The 21,146-nt window shown below is 54.1% G+C and overlaps 1 non-coding gene across 1 annotated transcript in view; it reads left to right on the top strand.

The window, feature by feature from the left end:
- The first annotated feature begins 20,755 nt into the window (after positions 1-20,755).
- The window catches only part of LOC146857330 (18S ribosomal RNA), a 1,808-nt gene continuing 1,417 nt past the window's right edge, over positions 20,756-21,146 (top strand). Inside the window, exon 1 of the ribosomal RNA XR_014980309.1 lies at positions 20,756-21,146. This exon is cut by the window's right edge and continues 1,417 nt beyond it. This is a non-coding gene — a ribosomal RNA (18S ribosomal RNA).

Here is a 21,146-nt window from a genome sequence, read left to right as displayed (position 1 = left end):
GAGAGCCCTGAAGGAACTGTCCTAGAGGAACTGGAACCTGACCAGGTTGAGTTTCTTGGGACAGGGGGACCTTCAAGGGCAGATCTGAGGCAGGCACAATTAGACTGTCCTTCTCTTGAACCCCTCAGATAGCAGGCTGCTGCTGAGGCTGCAGGGAATGCTCTAGGTACCCATAAAGTGTATTGGGATGAAGGGCTGCTGTACTCAGAGGCTAGAGACCCCAAGCCTGGTGCTTCCAGGATGTTGGTCATACCATTGAGTTTCAGAGGCTTCCTTCTTACCTTGGCCCATGATATTCCTCTTGCAGGACACTTAGGCCAGAACAAGACTTGGGACAGACTTGTCCCAAACTTTCACTGGCCTCACATGTCAGAAAATACCAAGGAGTTTTGTCGCTCCTGTGTCACCTGCCAAGCCAGTGGCAAATCAGGTGGCACCACCAAGGCCCCCCTGATACCACTCCCTGTGGTGGGGGTCCCCTTTGAGAGAGTGGGGATAGACATTGTTGGACCAATGGGCCCCCAAACAGCATCTGGGCACAGATTCATACTGGTGATAGTGGACCATGCCACCAGGTACCCAGAAGCTATACCCCTGAGGACCACAACAGCTCCTGTTGTGGCAAGGGCCCTACTTGGAGTGTTCTCCAGAGTGGGGTTTCCAAAGGAGGTTGTCTCTGACAGAGGTGCCAACTTCATGTCAGGATATTTGACTGCAATGTGAAAGGAGTGTGGTGTTAACTACAAATTCACTACACCCTATCACCCACAATGCAATGGGCTTGTTGAAAGATTCAACAAGATCCTAAAGGGGATGATAAAAGGTTTACCAGACAAGTTTAGGCGAAGATGGGACATCCTTTTACCCTGCCTTCTGTTTGCTTACAGAGAGGTCCCACAAAAGGGGGTCGGCTACAGACCTTTTGAGCTTTTGTTTGGGCATCCTGTAAGGGGACCCCTATGTCTAGTAAGGGAAGGATGGGAGAGACCTCTCAGACAACCCAAGCTTGATATGGTGGATTATGTGCTTGGCCTGCGCTCAAGGATGGCAGAGTATATGAAGAAGGCTTCTAAAAACCTTGAGGCAAGCCAAGAACTCCAAAAAACTTGGCATGACCAAAAGGCTGTGCTGACTGTGTACCAGCCAGGACAGAAAGTGTGGGTGTTGGAGCCAGTGGCCCCAGCAGCCCTCCAGGACAAATGGTCTGGACCCCACACTATTGTTGAACAGAAGGGAGAAGTCACCTACTTGGTGGACCTTGGGACTCCCAGAAGCCCCCACAGGGAGCTTCATGTCAACAGGTTAAAGGCATATGTTGACAGGGCAGACATGGGCTTGCTCATGGCTACAGATGAGGGGCAGGAGGAAGAGAGTGACCCTCTCCCAGACCTGCTGACTCAGAACCCTGATGATGGTTCAGTTGATGGTGTGGTCTTTTCTGACAGCCTCACTGGTCATCAGCAACAGGACTGCAGACAAGTTCTGCAGGCCTATAGACATATGTTCTCACTGACCCCAAGTCAGACAAACTGATGCACCCATGAGGTGGACACTGGTGACAGTCTGCCTGTGAAGAGTAAAATCTACAGGCAACCTGACCATGTCAGGGACTGCATAAAGATTGAGGTACAAAAGATGTTGGAGCTGGGAGTCATTGAACCTTCAGAGAGCCCTTGGGCTAGTCCTGTAGTTCTTTTGCCAAAACCTCACACCCAAGATGGTAAGAGAGAGATGAGGTTTTGCGTAGACTACAGAGATCTCAATGCTGTCACTAGGACAGATGCCCACCCAATACCTAGGGCAGATGAGCTCATTGACAGATTGGCAGCTGCCAAGTTTCTGAGTACATTTGACCTGACAGCAGGCTACTGGCAAATCAGACTGGCTGAGAGTGCAAAAGCCAAAACTGCTTTCTCAACCCCAGGAGGACATTATCAATTTGTGGTAATGCCCATTGGCTTGAAGAATGCACCTGCCACTTTCCAAAGGTTGGTGAATCAAGTCCTTACAGGCCTGGATGACTACTATGCAGCTTATCTTGATGATATTGCTGTCTTTAGCTCCGCCTGGGAGGATCACCTGGTCCACCTGAGGAATGTTTTAGAGGCCCTGCAAAAGGCAGGCCTCACTATCAAGGCCACTAAGTGCCAGATAGGGCAGAGCAAGGTTGTGTACCTGGGCCACCTAGTAGGTGGGGGTCAGGTTCAACCACTGGAGAGCAAGATCCAGACCATCAATGACTGGACTCCTCCAATCACCCAGACACAGGTCAGAGCTTTCTTGGGCCTGTCTGGGTACTACATAAAGTTTAAGAACTATGGGTCTGTAGGAGAGTAGGGTCTGCTTTCTATGTTCACCCCCACTTTTTGCTTTTGCTTTACTGGTTTTCGACTTAGATGTGGCTGTGGGCCTGCTAATCAGACCCACAGCCCTGCTGTTCTCTCTCTAAATTGATACTATGTACTTTAGGTGCATAACCCATTGGAATAGGATCACCTTATTGGCCCCTGTACAGTGTACCCTAGGTACCCAGGGCATAGGTGTACCCTAGGCCTACCAGGGGCTGCAGCATGTATTATGCCACCCCTGGCCTGGCCTTCCATTATGACACAACTGGCTGATCACTCAGCTGGGGCAAGGTCGTGTAATCACCCCTTGCTTAGTTGTAGTATTCCTATACCTAACTTACATATAGACACATGTGTACCTATCAGCCACTCCTATGGCAGGCCTTAACAATCCTGGAGGCAGAGTGCTTGGTAACATGTGAGATGGTGCTCTAGCATGAGCTGAGCCTGTCTGCAGCTTTCGGAACCATGTCCTTATAGCTGTTCTATGATATAGCCTACCATATACTCTTAAAGTGTCTTATAATCTTAAACGGTTATAGTAACTATGGTTTCGCTTTATCAAAACATGTCGTGTAAGGTGTCTAACACTTTGGAATAATACCCCCATCCCATTTCTGGGGATGAGGATATTATCCCTCCCTTCTAGAGGGAGAAGACATGTTTTAACCTACTTACCCGGGTAAAGTTAACCAGCGCCCCAGCATCACAAAATGGATGCTGCTGCCACAGACACGAGTCTGACCTCCTGCTGCTGGGAGTGATCCCGGCAAGGGAGGCTTGGACAATAGGTTTCCTGCCTTGGGAGGTGCTAGCACCACCCCAGACAGGCCTTAGTGTATTGGGGCAGGGAGGGATGAATAGAATGAGACATGCCTGGGGCACACAAGGTGTCCCGTGCATAGTCCAGTTCAAATCGGTGCTGGGGCACTCCAGCCCCAGTCCTGGCGCGAAACTGGACAAAGGGAAGGGGGTGTAACCACCCCCCTCCCAGGTCCCACCCATAAGGCGTGACCTAGCAGGTAACCCAGCCCCCCAGATTTGGATAAGAGTGGTAGCTGGGCCCCAGGAGATTAGATTATCCTGAACCTGCAACTTGAACAGAAACTCTGGACCTTCGACATTCGACAAAAGAAGAAGACTGAAGAATCTCCCTTGTGGCCAAGGAGTGGCTACCCTGTGCAAACAGGCACCATCAAGAGACTACCCTTTGCTTTGCTGAAGTTCTACGAGGGACCGACTGCAGAGCCCGACCAGAGCCTTGACTTCCAGACTTCTCCGACCCTGATCCACATCCACAGCCGTGCTGAGATCCGTGGAGGCGACGAGAGACGTGGGACCGGCTACCTGGGAAAAGTGGCTAGTATCTTCAAGCGCAGCTTCTGAGGCACCCTCGAAGTTGTGCACCGGGGATTGAGAAGCCCCAACCCCAAGCACCATCTGCACCGAAGATCAGCCCCCCACACTCCACGAGTCCTGCGTGGGGCCCTTCTGCATTTTCCTGCTTGCCGCGTCTGTCCGGTTGCTTGCCCGCTGGCTAGTGGCCTTTGAGACGATGCACCCTGAAATCTTCAGTGCTGGTTTGGCTCCTCCATACTGGCTCCCGCTTCTCTGCAAAGAAGAAGCACCCCAGACCTTCCTGGTCTGCACCAGAAGCAAGTCCTCCGTTCTTCGTGGGTTCCGCTTGCCAAGGCTTGGTGAGTCCTAGTCCAACTTCGACGCCGCCGACAGCAAGAGCCTTCGTGGGACAGCTCGCCTCCTGGTCCTGGTCATCCTCGACGTTCCCTGGTGCTCGTGGCTGCAGCGACAAGCTTCACCTTCACCTGCAATCTTCACGACATCGCCTGGTTCCTTCCTGGTTCCACGTGGTCACTGGCTAGTGACCTTGACTCTGTCCCTTCTGCTTGCAGGTCTCCTCTCTTCTTGATCCCAGCCTTGGGATCCACCGGACACTCTTCACTGACTGCCTGTCAGCAACTTTCCTTCAGGCATCCATAGAAGTCCACGACGAAACCCGACGCAAGTTCACACCTATGCACCCGCAGCCTGTGGGCTAGGTAACTTGGGTACTTCGGTGCTCACAAGGGTATTGACTATCCTAGGGTCTAGTTTCCGAGTCTCGACTTTCTAGCTATACCAGAAGTGTCCTAAAACTGTTTATTTCTAACTGCTAGTGATTCTATCGACTTTTACGCATTACGCGTGAGTGTTTCCACTCTGCACCTGAATCCCGTGGGCCTCCCACTTCCTAACTGTTGCTAGTGTAGTGTAGCCCCAGCGATTCCCTAGGCCTAGGCCTATCCTATTTCTGTGACAGTGGCCCTTATACCACTTACTTAGTATATGGTTTGCGTGGCCCCTAGGGCCTAACTGTAATACTTACCTGTGTGACTTAATGTATGCTTGAAATAAGACTGTGTTGTACTTACCTCTAATCTCATAAAGAGTGCTGAGGGTTTGACTAGAATAAATACACTTTATTTTATATATATATCTGTTGTGGTGTCCTTTCATTTGGTATTCAAGGGATTATATATGGTATCACAGCTGGCTTCACATGCCATTCAGAGTTTAGCCTAAGACTGCTATTGTCCATGCTACCACTAGGATAGCTGGTCTATAAGGTTGACTTTACAACCAATCACCATAAGGGTATTTGGACTGATATAAGGTGTACACTAGAACTAGTGACATCATACATCAGGCCAACTTCTCACATTGGTGAGCAGCGGTTGGGATCTGAGCTTGCTGTTGTAATACCATTGTAATCTTGAGATACTAAATTGAAAGATCACACAGATATTGTTTAGGTACATATAACATAGATTATAATACTTAAGTCCTACTGGATTTAGTGGTTGTAGGTTGAAGGGAGTAACACACCCTGACTACAACTACTAGAGAGGTTTAGTAGATACAACTAGTGTAGGTAGGTGCATACACCATACCCTCACTAGAATCATGTCCCTGAATGGAGATCACACTGATGCTCCCTCAGGAGAGGAGAATCCTAGACAGGTTCCCTCTAGATATGATGCATTCACTTTCCAGGAGATGAGACAACTGTGTACCTCCAGGAGATTAAAACAGGGTTCCAACCCTACCCTTAGACAGCTAGTGGAGCTTCTGGAGGCCTATGATGCCGAAAGAGCTGCCAAGTATGGTGCCATAGCTGTAGATAAGGGTCTACCCACCACAGAGGAGTCAGATGGGGTTTCAGATGGAGAGGTAGACAGCCAGGGCCGAGTAGGAAGACTTAGCCAGGCTAACCTAAGCTTACATGGGAGTTTGCATGGGGTCCCCCCATACAGACCCCCAAGTGGGCTTAACCAGAGAGGCAGGAGGGACAGATCCCCTTCAAGGGAATCCATCCACTCCCATATCTCTAGCATCTCTAGTGCTTCCTCTCACAGGGGAATGACTTCCCCTGAGATAAAGGAGCATGAAGCCAGAATGAGGGAAGCTAATCTGAGGATTCAGAGGGAAGAACTTGCCCTTGCCAAAGAGAAGCTTGCTCTGGCTAGAGAGCAAAAGTTAAGTGGGTCAGAACCCACTGGTGGCAGCAATATCCCTAAGGATAGAGACAGGCACTATGATAATAGAAACCTGAGCAAGATTGTCCCTACCTACAAGTGTGGGGATGACATCCACAAATGGATAACTGCTTTGGAGAGAGCTTGCAAAGTACAGCAGGTACCCCAAAGTCAGTGGGCAGCTATCTTGTGGCTCTCCTTCTCTGAGAAAGGTAGAGACAAGCTCCTCACAGTTAGTGATGAGGATGCAGATAATTACACTGTCCTGAAGAGTGCTCTAATTGATGGGTTTGGCCTAACCACTGAACAATACAGGTTGTTGTTCAGGGATACCCAGAAGACACAGACTCAGGACTGGACTGACTTTGTAGATTGTGCCACTAAGGCTCTGGAAGGCTGGCTAATGGGAAGTAAGGTTAAGGACTATACAGGATTGTATAATTTGATCATGAGAGAGCAAATCCTTAACAACTGTCAAAACCAGCTACTGCATCAACACCTGATTGATTCTGATCTGACTTCTCCCCAAGAATTGGGAAAGAAGGCAGATAGATGGGTCAGGACTAGAGTTAAGCAGAAAAACCAGAACCAGGGCGGTGATCAGAAAAAGGCAGACCAGAAGGGTAATGATCAGAAACAAAAAGACCAGAAGTCTTCCCCTGGCCCCCAAAAGGCTCAGGGGGAGGGTGGTCCCAAAAAGGATAAAAAGAAAGATGGCCAAAAGAAACCATGGTGCAACTATTGTAAGTCCAACTCACATTGGTTTAGTGAGTGCACCAAAAAGGATAAGCCCCCAGCCACCATTGCCCCTAAGGCAACTGTACCCCCTAGTCCAGCTGTAAGTGGTGGTTCCCAGCAAAAGGGTGTAGTAGGGTTAACCCTGGGAACTGAGGAGGATTCTGGCCTAGTCAGAATACCTACTCAGGCTGTTCTGATCTGTGATGGGGACTTAGCTTTGTCCTCTACTGTAGGCCCCAGTAACCTGGGCAAGTACAGACAGACTCCTTTTATCAACCAAAGAATGGCTCAGGCCTACAGGGACACTGGGGCTAGTGTCACAATGGTGACACCTGCTTTTGTGGACCCTGGACAGATCATACTAGGTGAGAATTACCTAGTGACCAACGCTAGCAATGCCACTACCTCCCATAGTGTGGCTATTGTTAACTTCTCCTGGGGAGGGGTAACTGGCCTCAAGAAAGTTGTTGTTAGTTCAGACCTTCCTGTAGAGTGTTTACTGGGCAATGATCTTGAAACTTCAGTTTGGTCTGAAGTGGAGTATAGGACCCATGCAGAAATGCTGGGGATAGATGCACATGTCCTTGCTGTGACCAGGTCACAGGCCAAAAAGTGCACCACTGAACAAGTGCTGGATCCTGAAACTATGGACCAGTCACAACCCAAGAGGAAGAGCAGTCGGGTTAAGGCTGTGCCTTCCCCCCTGCCTCAGGTGGTGGATCAGCCCTCCCAGGATGATGATTCGGAGAGCCCTGAAGGAACTGTCCTAGAAGAACTTGAACCTGATCAGGTTGAGTTTCTTGGGACAGGGGGACCTTCAAGGGCAGATCTGAGGCAGGCTCAATTAGACTGCCCCTCTCTTGAACCCCTCAGACAGCTGGCTGCTGCTGAGGCTGCAGGGAATGCTCAAGGTACCCATAGAGTGTATTGGGATGAAGGGCTACTGTACTCAGAGGCTAGAGACCCCAAGCCTGGTGCATCCAGGAGGTTGGTCATACCACTGAAGTTCAGAGGCTTCCTTCTTACCTTGGCCCATGATATTCCCCTTGCAGGACATTTAGGCCAGAACAAGACTTGGGACAGGCTTGTCCCTCACTTTCACTGGCCCCATATGTCAGAAGATACTAAGGAGTTTTGTCGCTCCTGTGTCACCTGCCAAGCCAGTGGCACCACAAAGGCCCCCCTCACACCACTACCTGTGGTGGGGGTTCCCTTTGAAAGAGTGGGCATAGATATTGCAGGACCAATGGACCCACAAACAGCATCTGGGCACAGATTCATACTGGTGATAGTGGACCATGCCACCAGGTATCCAGAAGCTATTCCCCTGAGGACCACAACAGCTCCTGTTGTGGCAAGGGCCCTGCTTGGAGTATTCTCCAGAGTGGGCTTTCCAAAGGAGGTCATTTCTGACAGAGGTGCCAACTTCATGTCAGGATACTTGACTGCAATGTGGAAGGAGTGTGGTGTGAACTACAAGTTCACCACACCCTATCACCCACAGTGCAATGGGCTTGTGGAGAGATGATTCAACAAGACCCTAAAAGGGATGATAAAAGGTTTACCAGACAAGCTTAGGCGAAGATGGGACATCCTTTTACCCTGCCTTCTGTTTGCTTACAGAGGTCCCACAAAAGGGGGTTGGCTACAGCCCTTTTGAGCTTTTGTTTGGGCATCCTGTAAGAGGACCCCTGTGTTTGGTAAGGGAAGGATGGGAGAGACCTCTCAGACAACCCAAACTTGACATAGTGGATTATGTACTTGGTCTCCGCTCCAGGATGGCAGAGTATATGAAGAAGGCTTCTAAAAACCTTTAGGCAAGCCAAGAACTCCAAAAAGCTTGGCATGACCAAAAGGCTGTGCTGACTGTTTACCAGCCAGGGCAGAAAGTGTGGGTGTTGGAGCCAGTGGACCCAGCAGCACTCCAAGACAAATGGTCTGGACCCCACACTATTGTTGAGAAAAAGGGAGAAGTCACCTACTTGGTGGACCTTGGGACTCCCAGAAGCCCCCACAGGGTGCTTCATGTCAACAGATTGAAGGCATATGTTGACAGGGCAGACATGGGCTTACTCATGGCTACAGATGAGGGGCAGGAGGAAGAGAGTGACCCTCTCCCAGACCTGTTGACTCAGAACCCTGATGATGGCTCAGTTGATGGTGTGGTCTTTTCTGACAGCCTCACTGTCCATCAGCAACAGGACTGCAGACGAGTTCTGCAGTCCTACAGACATATGTTCTCTCTGACCCCAAGTCAGACAAACTGGTGCACCCATGAGGTGGACACTGGTGACAGTCTGCCTGTGAAGAGTAAAATCTACAGGCAACCTGACCATGTCAGGGACTGCATAAAAGTTGAGGTACAAAAGATGTTGGAGCTGGGAGTCATTGAACCTTCAGAGAGCCCTTGGGCTAGTCCTGTAGTCCTTGTGCCAAAACCTCACACCCAAGATGGTAAGAGAGAGATGAGGTTTTGCGTGGATTACAGAGGTCTCAATGCTGTCACTAGGACAGATGCCCACCCAATACCTAGGGCAGATGAGCTCATTGACAGACTGGCAGCTGCTAAGTTTTTGAGCACATTTGACCTGACAGCAGGCTACTGGCAAATCAGACTAGCTGAGAGTGCAAAGGCCAAAACTGCTTTCTCGACCCCAGGAGGACATTATCAATTTGTGGTAATGCCCTTTGGTTTGAAGAATGCACCTGCCACTTTCCAAAGGTTGGTGAATCAAGTCCTTACTGGGTTGGATGATTATTGTGCAGCTTATCTTGATGATATTGCTGTCTTTAGCTCCACCTGGGAGGATCACCTGGTCCACCTGAGGAATGTTTTAGAGGCCCTGCAAAAGGCAGGCCTCACTATCAAGGCCACTAAGTGCCAGATAGGGCAGAGCAAGGTTGTATACCTGGGCCACCTAGTTGGTGGGGGTCAGGTTCAACCACTGGAGAGCAAGATCCAGACCATAAAGGACTGGACTCCTCCAACTACCCAGACTCAGGTCAGAGCTTTCTTGGGCCTGACTGGGTACTACAGAAAGTTTGTTAAGAACTATGGGTCCATTGTGACACCACTTAATGACTTGACCTCCAAGAAGATGCCAAAGAAAGTTCAGTGGACAGTAAGCTGTCAAAAAGCATTTGATGACCTGAAGCAGGCCATGTGCAGTGCACCTATTCTGAAAAGTCCAGACTACTCCAAAGAGTTCATTGTCCAGACAGATGCTTCTGAGTTAGGTGTGGGAGCTGTTCTTTCACAACTGAATGTAGATGGTCAAGACCAGCCGATTGCTTTTATAAGTAGAATGCTGACCCCTAGAGAGAAACGTTGGTCAGCTATTGAGAGGGAGGCCTTTGCTGTGGTTTGGGCCCTGAAGAAGCTGAGGCCATACTTGTTTGGCACTCACTTCAAGATTCAGACAGACCATAAGCCCCTCTTGTGGCTAAATCAGATGAAGGGTGAAAATCCCAAACTTCTTAGGTGGTCCATTTCCCTACAGGGGATGGACTTCACAGTGGAACATAGACCTGGGACTGACCATGCCAATGCAGATGGACTCTCTAGATATTTCCACTTAGAACATGAAGACTCAACTGGTCAAGGTTAGTTTAATGTCCCTAAGTTTGGGGGGGGGGGGTTGTGTAGGAGAGTAGGGTCTGCTTTCTATGTTCACCCCCACGTTTTGCTTTTGCTTTACTGGTTTTCGACTTAGATGTGGCTGTGGGCCTGCTAATCAGACCCACAGCCCTGCTGTTCTCTCTCTAAATTGATACTATGTACTTTAGGTGCATAACCCATTGGAATAGGATCACCTTATTGGCCCCTGTACAGTGTACCCTAGGTACCCAGGGCATAGGTGTACCCTAGGCCTACCAGGGGCTGCAGCATGTATTATGCCACCCCTGGCCTCGCCTTCCATTATGACACAACTGGCTGATCACTCAGCTGGGGCAAGGTCGTGTAATCACCCCTTGCTTAGGTGTAGTATTCCTATACCTAACTTACATATAGACACATGTGTACCTATCAGCCACTCCTATGGCAGGCCTTAACAATCCTGGAGGCAGAGTGCTTGGTAACATGTGAGATGGTGCTCTAGCATGAGCTGAGCCTGTCTGCAGCTTTCGGAACCATGTCCTTATAGCTGTTCTATGATATAGCCTACCATATACTCTTAAAGTGCCTTATAATCTTAAACGGTTATGGTAACTATGGTTTGGCTTTATCAAAACATGTCGTGTAAGGTGTCTAACACTTTGAAATAATACCCCCATCCCATTTCTGGGGATGAGGATATTATCCCTCCCTTCTAGAGGGAGAAGACATGTTGTAACCTACTTACCCGGGTAAAGTTAACCAGAGCCCCAGCATCACAAAATGGATGCTGCTGCCACAGACACGAGTCTGACCTCCTGCTGCTGGGAGTGATCCCGGCAAGGGAGGCTTGGACAAAAGGTTTCCTGCCTTGGGAGGTGCTATCACCACCCCAGACAGGCCTTAGTGTATTGGGGCAGGGAGGGATGAATAGAATGAGACATGCCTGGGGCACACAAGGTGTCCCGTGCATAGTCCAGTTCAAACCGGTGCTGGGGCACTCCAGCCCCAGTCCTGGCGCGAAACTGGACAAAGGGAAGGGGGTGTAACCACCCCCCTCCCAGGTCCCACCCATAAGGCGTGACCTAGCAGGTAACCCAGCCCCCCAGATTTGGATAAGAGTGGTAGCTGGGCCCCAGGAGATTAGATTATCCTGAACCTGCAACTTGAACAGAAACTCTGGACCTTCGACATTTGACGAAAGAAGAAGACTGAAGAATCTCCCTTGTGGCCAAGGAGTGGCTACCCTGTGCAAACAGGTACCATCTAGAGACTACCCTTTGCTTTGCTGAAGTTCTACGAGGGACCGACTGCAGAGCCCGACCAGAGCCTTGACTTCCAGACTTCTCCGACCCTGATCCACATCCACAGCCGTGCTGAGATCCGTGGAGGCGACGAGAGACGTGGGACCGGCTACCTGGGAAAAGTGGCTAGTATCTTCAAGCGCAGCTTCTGAGGCACCCTTGAAGTTGTGCACCGGGGATTGAGAAGCCCGAACCCCAAGCACCATCTGCACCGAAGATCAGCCCCCCACACTCCATGAGTCCTGCGTGGGGCCCTTCTGCATTTTCCTGCTTGCCGCGTCTGTCCGGTTGCTTGCCCGCTGGCTAGTGGCCTTTGAGACGACGCACCCTGAAATCTTCAGCGCTGGTTTGGCTCCTCCAGACTGGCTCCCGCTTCTCTGCAAAGAAGAAGCACCCCAGACCTTCCTGGTCTGCACCAGAAGCAAGTCCTCCGTTCTTCGTGGGTTCCGCTTGCCAAGGCTTGGTGAGTCCTAGTCCAACTTCGACGCCGCCGACAGCAGGAGCCTTCGTGGGACAGCTCGCCTCCTGGTCCTAGTCGTCCTCGACGTTCCCTGGTCCTCGTGGCTGCAGCGACAAGCTTCACCTTCACCTGCAATCTTCACGACATCGCCTGGTTCCTTCCTGGTTCCACGTGGTCACTGGCTAGTGACCTTGACTCTGTCCCTTCTGCTTGCAGGTCTCCTCTCTTCTTGATCCCAGCCTTGGGATCCACCGGATACTCTTCACTGACTGCCTGTCAGCAACTTTCCTTCAGGCATCCATAGAAGTCCACGACGAAACCTGACGCAAGTTCACACCTATGCACCCGCAGCCTGTGGGCTAGGTAACTTGGGTACTTCGGTGCTCACAAGGGTATTGACTATCCTAGGGTCTAGTTTCCGAGTCTCAACTTTCTAGCTATACCAGAAGTGTCCTAAAACTGTTTATTTCTAACTGCTAGTGATTCTATCGACTTTTACGCATTACGCGTGAGTGTTTCCACTCTGCACCTGAATCCCGTGGGCCTCCCACTTCCTAACTGTTGCTAGTGTAGTGTAGCCCCAGCGATTCCCTAGGCCTAGGCCTATCCTATTTCCGTGACAGTGGCCCTTATACTACTTACTTAGTATATGGTTTGCGTGGCCCCTAGGGCCTAACTGTATTACTTACCTGTGTGACTTAATGTATGCTTGAATAAGACTGTGTTGTACTTACCTCTAATCTCATAAAGAGTGCTGAGGGTTTGACTAGAATAAATACACTTTATTTTATATATATATCTGTTGTGGTGTCCTTTCATTTGGTATTCAAGGGATTATATATGGTATCACAGCTGGCTTCACATGCCATTCAGAGTTTAGCCTAAGACTGCTCTTGTCCATGCTACCACTAGGATAGCTGGTCTATAAGGTTGACTTTACAACCAATCACCATAAGGGTATTTGGACTGATATAAGGTGTACACTAGAACTAGTGACATCATACATCAGGCCAACTTCTCACAGGGTCCATTGTGACACCACTCAATGACTTGACCTCCAAGAAAATGCCAAAGAAAGTTCAGTGGACAATCAATCAATCAATCAATATATTTGTAAAGCGCGCTACTCACCCGGAGGGTCTCAAGGCGCTAGGGGAAGGGGGGTCCGCTACTGCTCGAACAGCCAGGTCTTGAGATGCTTCCTGAAGGAGAGGTGGTCTTGGGTGAGGCGGAGGTGGATGGGGAGGGAGTTCCATGTCTTGGCTGCCAGGTAGGAGAACGATCTTCCTCCCATGGTGGCTCTTCGAATGCGTGGAACGGCGGCGAGGGCGTGGCTGGAAGATCGTAGCTGGCGGGTGGGAGTGTAGAAGGTCAGGCGGTTGTTGAGGTACCTGGGGCCCAGGTCGTGGAGGGCTTTGTGTGCGTGGGTGAGGAGTCGGAATGTGATTCTCTTGCTGACGGGGAGCCAGTGAAGGTCTTTCAGGTGTCCGGAGATGTGGCTGTGTCGGGGGGAGTCGTGCGGAGGCGTTCTGGATGCGTTGGAGTCTTTTTTGTAGTATGGCTGTGGTTCCGGTGTAGAGGGTGTTGCCGTAGTCCAAACGGCTGGTGACGAGTGCCTGGGAGACCGTCTTCCTGGTTTCAGTGGGGATCCATCAGAAGATCTTTCGGAGCATGCGTAGGATGTTGAAGCATGATGATGAGACGGCGTTGACTTGTCTGGTCATCGAGAGGGAGGAGTCCAGGATGAAGCCCAGGTTGCGTGCGTGGTCTGTTGGTTTGGGAGCGCTGCCCGGGGGGGGTCCACCAGGAATCGTCCCAGGCAGAGGGTGATGGTCCGAGGATGAGGACTTATGTTTTGTCAGAGTTCAGTTTCAGGCGGCTGTTTGTCATCCACTCGGCTACGTCTTTCATCCCTTCGTGTAGGTTGGTTCTGGCGGTGGCTGGGTCATTGGTGAGGGAGAGGATCAGCTGGGTGTCGTCGGCGTAGGAGATGATGTTGAGGTTGTGTCGGCGTGCGATGGCTGCGAGGGGGCTCATGTAGACGTTGAAGAGGGTGAGGCTGAGTGATGATCCTTGTGGTACGCCGCAGATGACTTCTGTGGCCTTGGATCTGAACGGGAGGAGGCGAACTCTCTGGGTTCTTCTGGCAAGGAATGAGATGATCCACTCCAGGGCCTTCTCTTGGATTCCGATGTTGCGGAGGCGCTGCACCAGGGTGCGGTGGCAGACAGTATCGAATGCAGCGGAGAGGTCTAGGAGGATGAGGGCCGCTGTTTCCCCGTTGTCGAGCAAGGTTCGGATGTCATCAGTGGCTGCGATGAGGGCGGTCTTGGTGCTGTGGTTGGCTCTGAAGCAGATCTGCGAGTGGTCGAGGGATCCGTTAGTCTCGAGGAAGGTGGCAAGCTGTCTGTTGACGGTCTTCTCGATGACTTTGGCAGGGAACGGGATGAGCGAGATGGGGTGGTAGTTCTTGAGGTCGGTGGGGTCTGCTGATGGTTTCTTCAGAAGGGCGCTGAGTTCGGCATGCTTCCAGCTCTCCGGGAAGGTGGCGGTGTTGAAGGAGCAGTTGATGATGTCCCGCAGTTGGGGTGCGATGACGGAGTCGGCCTTGTTAAAGATGGGGTGTGGGCATGGGTCGGTTGGTGATCCGGAGTGGATGGTGTTCATCGTGTGGATGGTGTCTTTGGTGCTGACCGGGGTCCAGGCGCGGAGGGTGGTGGTGGGGGGCGGCGGTTCGGTGGTTGGGTGCGTGGTCTGTGCGCCAAAGCTGTTGTGTATGTTGGCGATCTTGCGGTGAAAGAACGAGGCTAGTGAGTCGCAGAGGTCTTGTGAGGGAGTGAAGTCGATGTTTTCGGCGCTGGGGTTGGAGAGCTCTTTGACGATGTTGAAGAGTTCCTTGCTGTTGTGTGCGTTGTTGTCTAGTCGTTCCTTGAATGCTGTCCTCTTGGTGGTGTGGATCAGCTGGTGGTGTTTGCGGGAGGCTTGCTTGAGGGTGTTCATGTTGTCTGTAGTCGGGTTTTTTCGCCAGGCTTTCTCGAGGGTGCGGCAGTTCTTCTTGGAGTTCTTGAGGTCGTCGTTGAACCAGGGGGCTGTCTTGCATTTGGTCCTGTTGGGATGGTTTTTCAGGGGTGCGAGGTCGTTGGCGCAGTTGGTGATCCACTGTGAGAGGTTGTTGGCTGCTTGGTTGGGGTCCGTTGAGCTGGCGGGAGGGTTCTGGCTCAGTGCTGTGGAAAGCTGGTCGGAGGTGATCTTGTTCCAGCTCCTGCGGGGAGCCTGTTGCTGGTGGTGGTGAGTCGTGGTTCTTCTGAAGCTGAAGTGGACGCAGCTGTGGTCTGTCCAGTGGAGTCCGGTGGAGTGGCTGAAGGAGATGTGCTTGCTGGAGGAGAAGACTGGGTCAAGCGTGTGTCCGGCGTAATGTGTGGGGGTGTTCACCAGTTGCTCGAGTCCGAGGTTGGCGAGGTTGTCCAGTAGGGTGGTGGTGGTGTTGTTGCTGTTGTTCTCCAGGTGGAAGTTGAGGTCTCCTAGGAGGATGTAGTCAGCGGAGGGGAGGGTGTGTGGGCTGATGAAGTCCGCGATGTCTTCACTGAATTGTGTGCGGGGTCCTGGGGGTCTGTAGATGAGGGTGCCTCTGAGTGTGGTCTTGGGGTCGGTGTGAATCTGGAAGTGAAGATGTTCGGCAGCTGTGAGGGTGTCGTCGGAGTTGGTCGTGATGCGGATGGTGTTCTTGTGGACGATGGCGATGCCTCCTCCAGTCTGGTTGATGCGGTCCCTCCGGGTGATCTTGTATCCGTCCGGGATGGCGATGTCGGGCGCTGAGGAGGCGTTCATCCATGTTTCCGTGAGGAAGGCGACGTCTGGAGATGTGGTGTCGAGCAGGTTCCAGAGTTCCACGGCGTGTCTGTGGACGGAGCGGGTGTTGAGCAGGATGCACTTCAGGTGGTTGCTGCTGGTGCTTGGCTTGGCGGGTGTCGTACGGGTCCGGATGCAGGAGAATTTGCAGGACTGGCAGGTGAAGGGTCCGTGGGTGCGTCTTGGGGCGGCGCGGCAGCAGCCGGGGATTCGGCCGGTGTTGAGTGCGATGAGGGTAGCGGCGTTGTAGGTCTGGCGGGTGGGCTGGCATCTGCGGGGGCCAGGGGGCCCGGCGCTGGGCGCGGGCCAGGCGCGGACGGGCGCAGACAGGCTTGACTTAGGCGCGCCTTTGGCGCGCCAGCGGCGCGCCCGCTGCGCGCGTCTGCTGCGGCGGCCGCTGCGCGGTCTCCATATGAGTGGGAGAGGGAGGGAGGAGCAGCTGGGAGGCGGGAGCGGGGCGGCCAATGGGGTGAGAGTGGGCGGAGCTACGGGACGCGGTGGCGGGAAGCGGGCAGCGAGGGACGGGAACAGACGAAGGGAGCACCACTGGGCAACAAAATACAGGTACAAACGAAGGCACAAAGGAGGCAAAAGAAGTCACAAAAGAAGGCAGGCAGGCAGGCACGAGGGCACAAGGAGGCACAAAGGAGGCAAAATAAGTCACAAATGAAGGCAGGCAGGCAGGCAGGCACTCACACGGGTACAAAATAGAAGGGGGGCACTGGCACTCTGCGGGCAGTCAGGTCTTGAGCAGCGGCAAGCGTCACACAAGGGGCTGCGTGGTGGTGAGGGGAGCGACCTGCCTGGTGAACAGGGTCAAAGGTCGCTCTCTCTACCGCTGCGCGGCCTCCATATGAGTGGGAGAGGGAGGAAGGAGCAGCTGGGAGGTGGGAGCGGGGCGGCCAATGGGGTGAGAGTGGGCGGAGCTACGGGACACAGTGGCGGGAAGCGGGCAGCGAGGGACGGGAACAGACGAAGGGAGCACCACTGGGCAACAAAATACAGGTACAAACGAGGGCACAAAGGAGGCAAAAGAAGTCACAAAAGAAGGCAGGCAGGCACGAGGGCACAAGGAGGCACAAAGGAGGCAAAATAAGTCACAAATGAAGGCAGGCAGGCAGGCACTCACACGGGTACAAAATAGAAGGGGGGCACTGGCACTGTGCAGGCAGTCAGGTCTTGAGCAGCGGCAAGCGTCACACAAGGGGCTGCATGGCGGTGAGGGGAGCGACCTGCCTGGTGAACAGGGTCAAAGGTCGCTCTCTCTACCGCTGCGCGGCCTCCATATGAGTGGGAGAGGGAGGGAGGAGCAGCTGGGAGGTGGGAGCAGGGCGGCCAATGGGGTGAGAGTGGGCGGAGCTACGGGACGCGGTGGCGGGAAGCAGGCAGCGAGGGACGGGAACAGATGAAGGGAGCAACACTGGGCAACAAAATACAGGTACAAACGAGGGCACAAAGGAGGCAAAAGAAGTCACAAAAGAAGGCAGGCAGGCAGGCACGAGGGCACAAGGAGGCACAAAAGAGGCAAAATAAGTCACAAATGAAGGCAGGCAGGCAGGCACTCACACGGGTACAAAATAGAAGGGGGGCACTGGCACTCTGCAGGCAGTCAGGTCTTGAGCAGCGGCAAGCGTCACACAAGGGGCTGCGTGGCGGTGAGGGGAGTGACCTGCCTGGTGAACAGGGTCAAAGGTCGCTCTCTCTACCGCTGCGCGGCCTCCATATGAGTGGGAGAGGGAGGGAGGAGCAGCTGGGAGGTGGGAGCGGGGCAGCCAATGGGGTGAGAGTTGGCGGAGCTACGGGACGCGGTGGCGGGAAGCGGGCAGCGAGGGACGGGAGTAGACGAAGGGAGCACCACTGGGCAACAAAATACAGGTACAAACGAGGGCACAAAGGAGGCAAAAGAAGTCACAAAAGAAGGCAGGCAGGCAGGCACGAGGGCACAAGGAGGCACAAAGGAGGTAAAATAAGTCACAAATGAAGGCAGGCAGGCAGGTACTCACACGGGTACAAAATAGAAGGGGGGCACTGGCACTCTGCAGGCAGTCAGGTCTTGAGCAGCGGCAAGCGTCACACAAGGGGCTGCGTGGCGGTGAGGGGAGAGACCTGCCTGGTGAACAGGGTCAAAGGTCGCTCTCTCTACCGCTGCGCGGCCTCCATATGAGTGGGAGAGGGAGGGAGGAGCAGCTGGGAGGTGGGAGCGGGGCGGCCAATGGGGTGAGAGTGGGCGGAGCTACGGGACGCGGTGGCGGGAAGCGGGCAGCGAGGGACGGGAACAGACGAAGGGAGCACCACTGGGCAACAAAATACAGGTACAAACGAGGGCACAAAGGAGGCAAAAGAAGTCACAAAAGAAGGCAGGCAGGCAGGCACGAGGGCACAAGGAGGCACAAAGGAGGCAAAATAAGTCACAAATGAAGGCAGGCAGGCAGGCACTCACACGGGTACAAAATAGAAGGGGGGCACTGGCACTCTGCAGGCAGTCAGGTCTTGAGCAGCGGCAAGTGTCACACAAGGGGCTGCGTGGTGGTGAGGGGAGCGACCTGCCTGGTGAACAAGGTCAAAGGTCGCTCTCTCTACCGCTGCGCGGCCTCCATATGAGTGGGAGAGGGAGGGAGGAGCAACTGGGAGGTGGGAGCGGGGCGGCCAATGGGGTGAGAGTGGGCGGAGCTACGGGACGCGGTGGCGGGAAGCGGGCAGCGAGGGACGAGAACAGACGAAGGGAGCACCACTGGGCAACAAAATACAGGTACAAACGAGGGCACAAAGGAGGAAAAAGAAGTCACAAAAGAAGGCAGGCAGGCAGGCAGGACAGTAAGCTGTCAGAAGACATTTGATGACCTGAAGCAGGTCATGTGCACTGCACCTATTCTGAAAAGTCCAGATTACTCCAAAGAATTAATTGTCCGAACAGATGCTTCTGAGTTGGGTGTGGGAGCTGTTCTTTCACAACTGAATATAGATGGTCAAGACCAGCCCATTGCTTTTATTAGGCTTCCCTTCCGAGCCCGGCCATCTGGTCACGTCTTTCCCCTCGGCCATCTGGCCGCACCTGTCCCCTCGGCCATCTGGCCGCGCCTGTCCCTTCGGCCATCTGGTCGTGCCTCCCCCCTCGGCCATCTGGTCACGCTCAATGTTTTCAAATGGGGTGACCAGATGGCCGGGCTTGCCTGGAAGTCCAGATGAGGGTCCATTTGCCTCTTCGATCCCAGCGAGGGCTCCAGGAGGTCGTGTACATTCGCGCCTTGGGTCCCCTCTGTCACCTCGTGTGCACAGATTACAAGAAAGGGGGGTAATTTTCCTCCGGATTACTTGGGAGAGGGTCAGTCAGACCTCCGTGAGGTCCGGCGATTCTGAAACAGGGGAAGGCAGACCCGGGGCCCGCCTGCCGGGGCCCCCAGGGGCCCGGGTACGCTCCTGCCTCTCAGCCCCTTCCTGATGGTCCTTTTTCTCCGAGTTTGCTGGGTTAGACCTCCGTGAGGTCCGGCGATCCCGAGACGGGAAAGGCAGCACCCGGGCCCTCCCGCCGGGGCCCCCAGGGGCCCGGGTACGCACCTGCCTCTCAGCCCCTTCCTGTTGGTCCTTTTTCGGTGGGTTTACTGGGTCAGACCTTCGTGAGGTCCGGCGATTCTGAAACAGGGGAAGGCACGCTCCTGCCTCTCAGCCCCTTCCCGATGGTCCTTTCTCTCCGTGTTTGCTGGGTCAGACCCCCGTGAGGTCCGGCGATTCTGAAACAGGAGAAGGCAGACCCGGGGCCTGCACGCCGGGGCCCCCAGGGGCCCGGGTATGCTCCTGCCTCTCAGCTCCTTTCCGATGGTCCTTTCTCTCCGAGTTTTCTGGGTCAGACCCCCGTGAGGTCTGGTGATCCCGAGAAGGGGGAAGGCAGCACCAGGGCCCGCCCGATGCGGGACCCCCAGGGGCCCGGGTACGCATACCTGCCTCTCAGCCCCCTTCCCGATGGTCCTTTTTCTCCGAGTTTGCTGGGTTAGACCTCCGTGAGGTCTGGCGATCCCGAGACGGGAAAGGCAGCGCCCGGGCCCTCCCGCCGGGGCCCCCAGGGGCCCGGGTACGCACCTGGCTCTCAGCCCGTTCCCATTGGTCCTTTTTCGGCGGGTTTACTGGGTCAGACCTCCGTGAGTTCCGGCGATCCCGAGACAGGGTAAGGCAGCGCCCGAGCCCGCCCGCTGGGGCCCTCGGGGGCCTGGGTATGTGCCTGCCTCTCGGCCCCTTCCCGATGGGCCTTTCCTTCGAGCCTGCTCGTCCCAGGAGCAGGCAGGGATGTGAAGCCGCCATCCCCCTGCGCAGGGCGGCCTGCCAGGGGATGCCCCGGCCGTACTCTGATCGATTGGGCACTCTCGGTCCATTTAGGGATGGACTGCTTGGCCAGCCTCGGCTGTTGTTTCAAGCAAGGAGATTCCTCCCCGCATGGACCGTCCGACTCGAGGGCCTGCCGCCTGGCGGGATGCCCTTCACCCTACCCAGCAGAGCAAAGGCCGAGCGGCCCAGGCAGCTCGGGCCCCCCAGTGGTCTGACCCCGAGCGGAAGGGGTCGGGTGGCGCCAGACCCTCGGACGCTGCTGCCCAGCAGGTCCGTAGGCCCCGAGCACCACGCCGTCACCCCTCTCTGCCCAGCAAATTTCCGCAGCAGCTCGGAACGACCGTTCCGAGGGGTGCCGCCACCACCAGGCTCCGGCACCCCTGCGTCTCGCTGAGGCTGCGCCTCGGCCCGCCTCTCCCTCCCGGGGGAGACGGCTGGGCCTGCCGGTGCCCATGCGACCTGCCACCTCTCTCCACCCCTCCAGGGAGCCCTCCCGCCCAGGTGGGTGGGCTCCCATCCCCCAGCAGGCTCCCGAGAGGGAGGGGTGCGCGAAGGTGGTCCAGTCGGGGAGATGGGCAAGCGGCCCCCCGAACCCTTTCAGCAGGTGCGGCTACCTGGTTGATCCTGCCAATAGCATATGCTTGTCTCAAAGATTAAGCCATGCACGTGTAAGTACACACGGCCGGTACAGTGAAACTGCGAATGGCTCATTAAATCAGTTATGGTTCCTTTGATCGCTCCATCTGTTACTTGGATAACTGTGGTAATTCTAGAGCTAATACATGCCGACGAACGCTGACCTCCCGGGATGCGTGCATATATCAGACCAAGACCAATCCGGGCTCGCCTGGCCGCTTTGGTGACTCTAGATAACCTCGGGCCGATTGCACGTCCCCGTGACGGCGACGATACATTCGGATGTCTGCCCTATCAACTTTTGATGGTACTTTCTGTGCCTACCATGGTGACCACGGGTAACGGGGAATCAGGGTTCGATTCCGG

Source organism: Triturus cristatus, chromosome 3_2 (assembly GCF_964204655.1).
Source record: "Triturus cristatus chromosome 3_2, aTriCri1.1, whole genome shotgun sequence".
NCBI lineage: Eukaryota > Metazoa > Chordata > Amphibia > Caudata > Salamandridae > Triturus > Triturus cristatus.
This window is presented reverse-complemented; position numbering and strand designations above follow the sequence as displayed.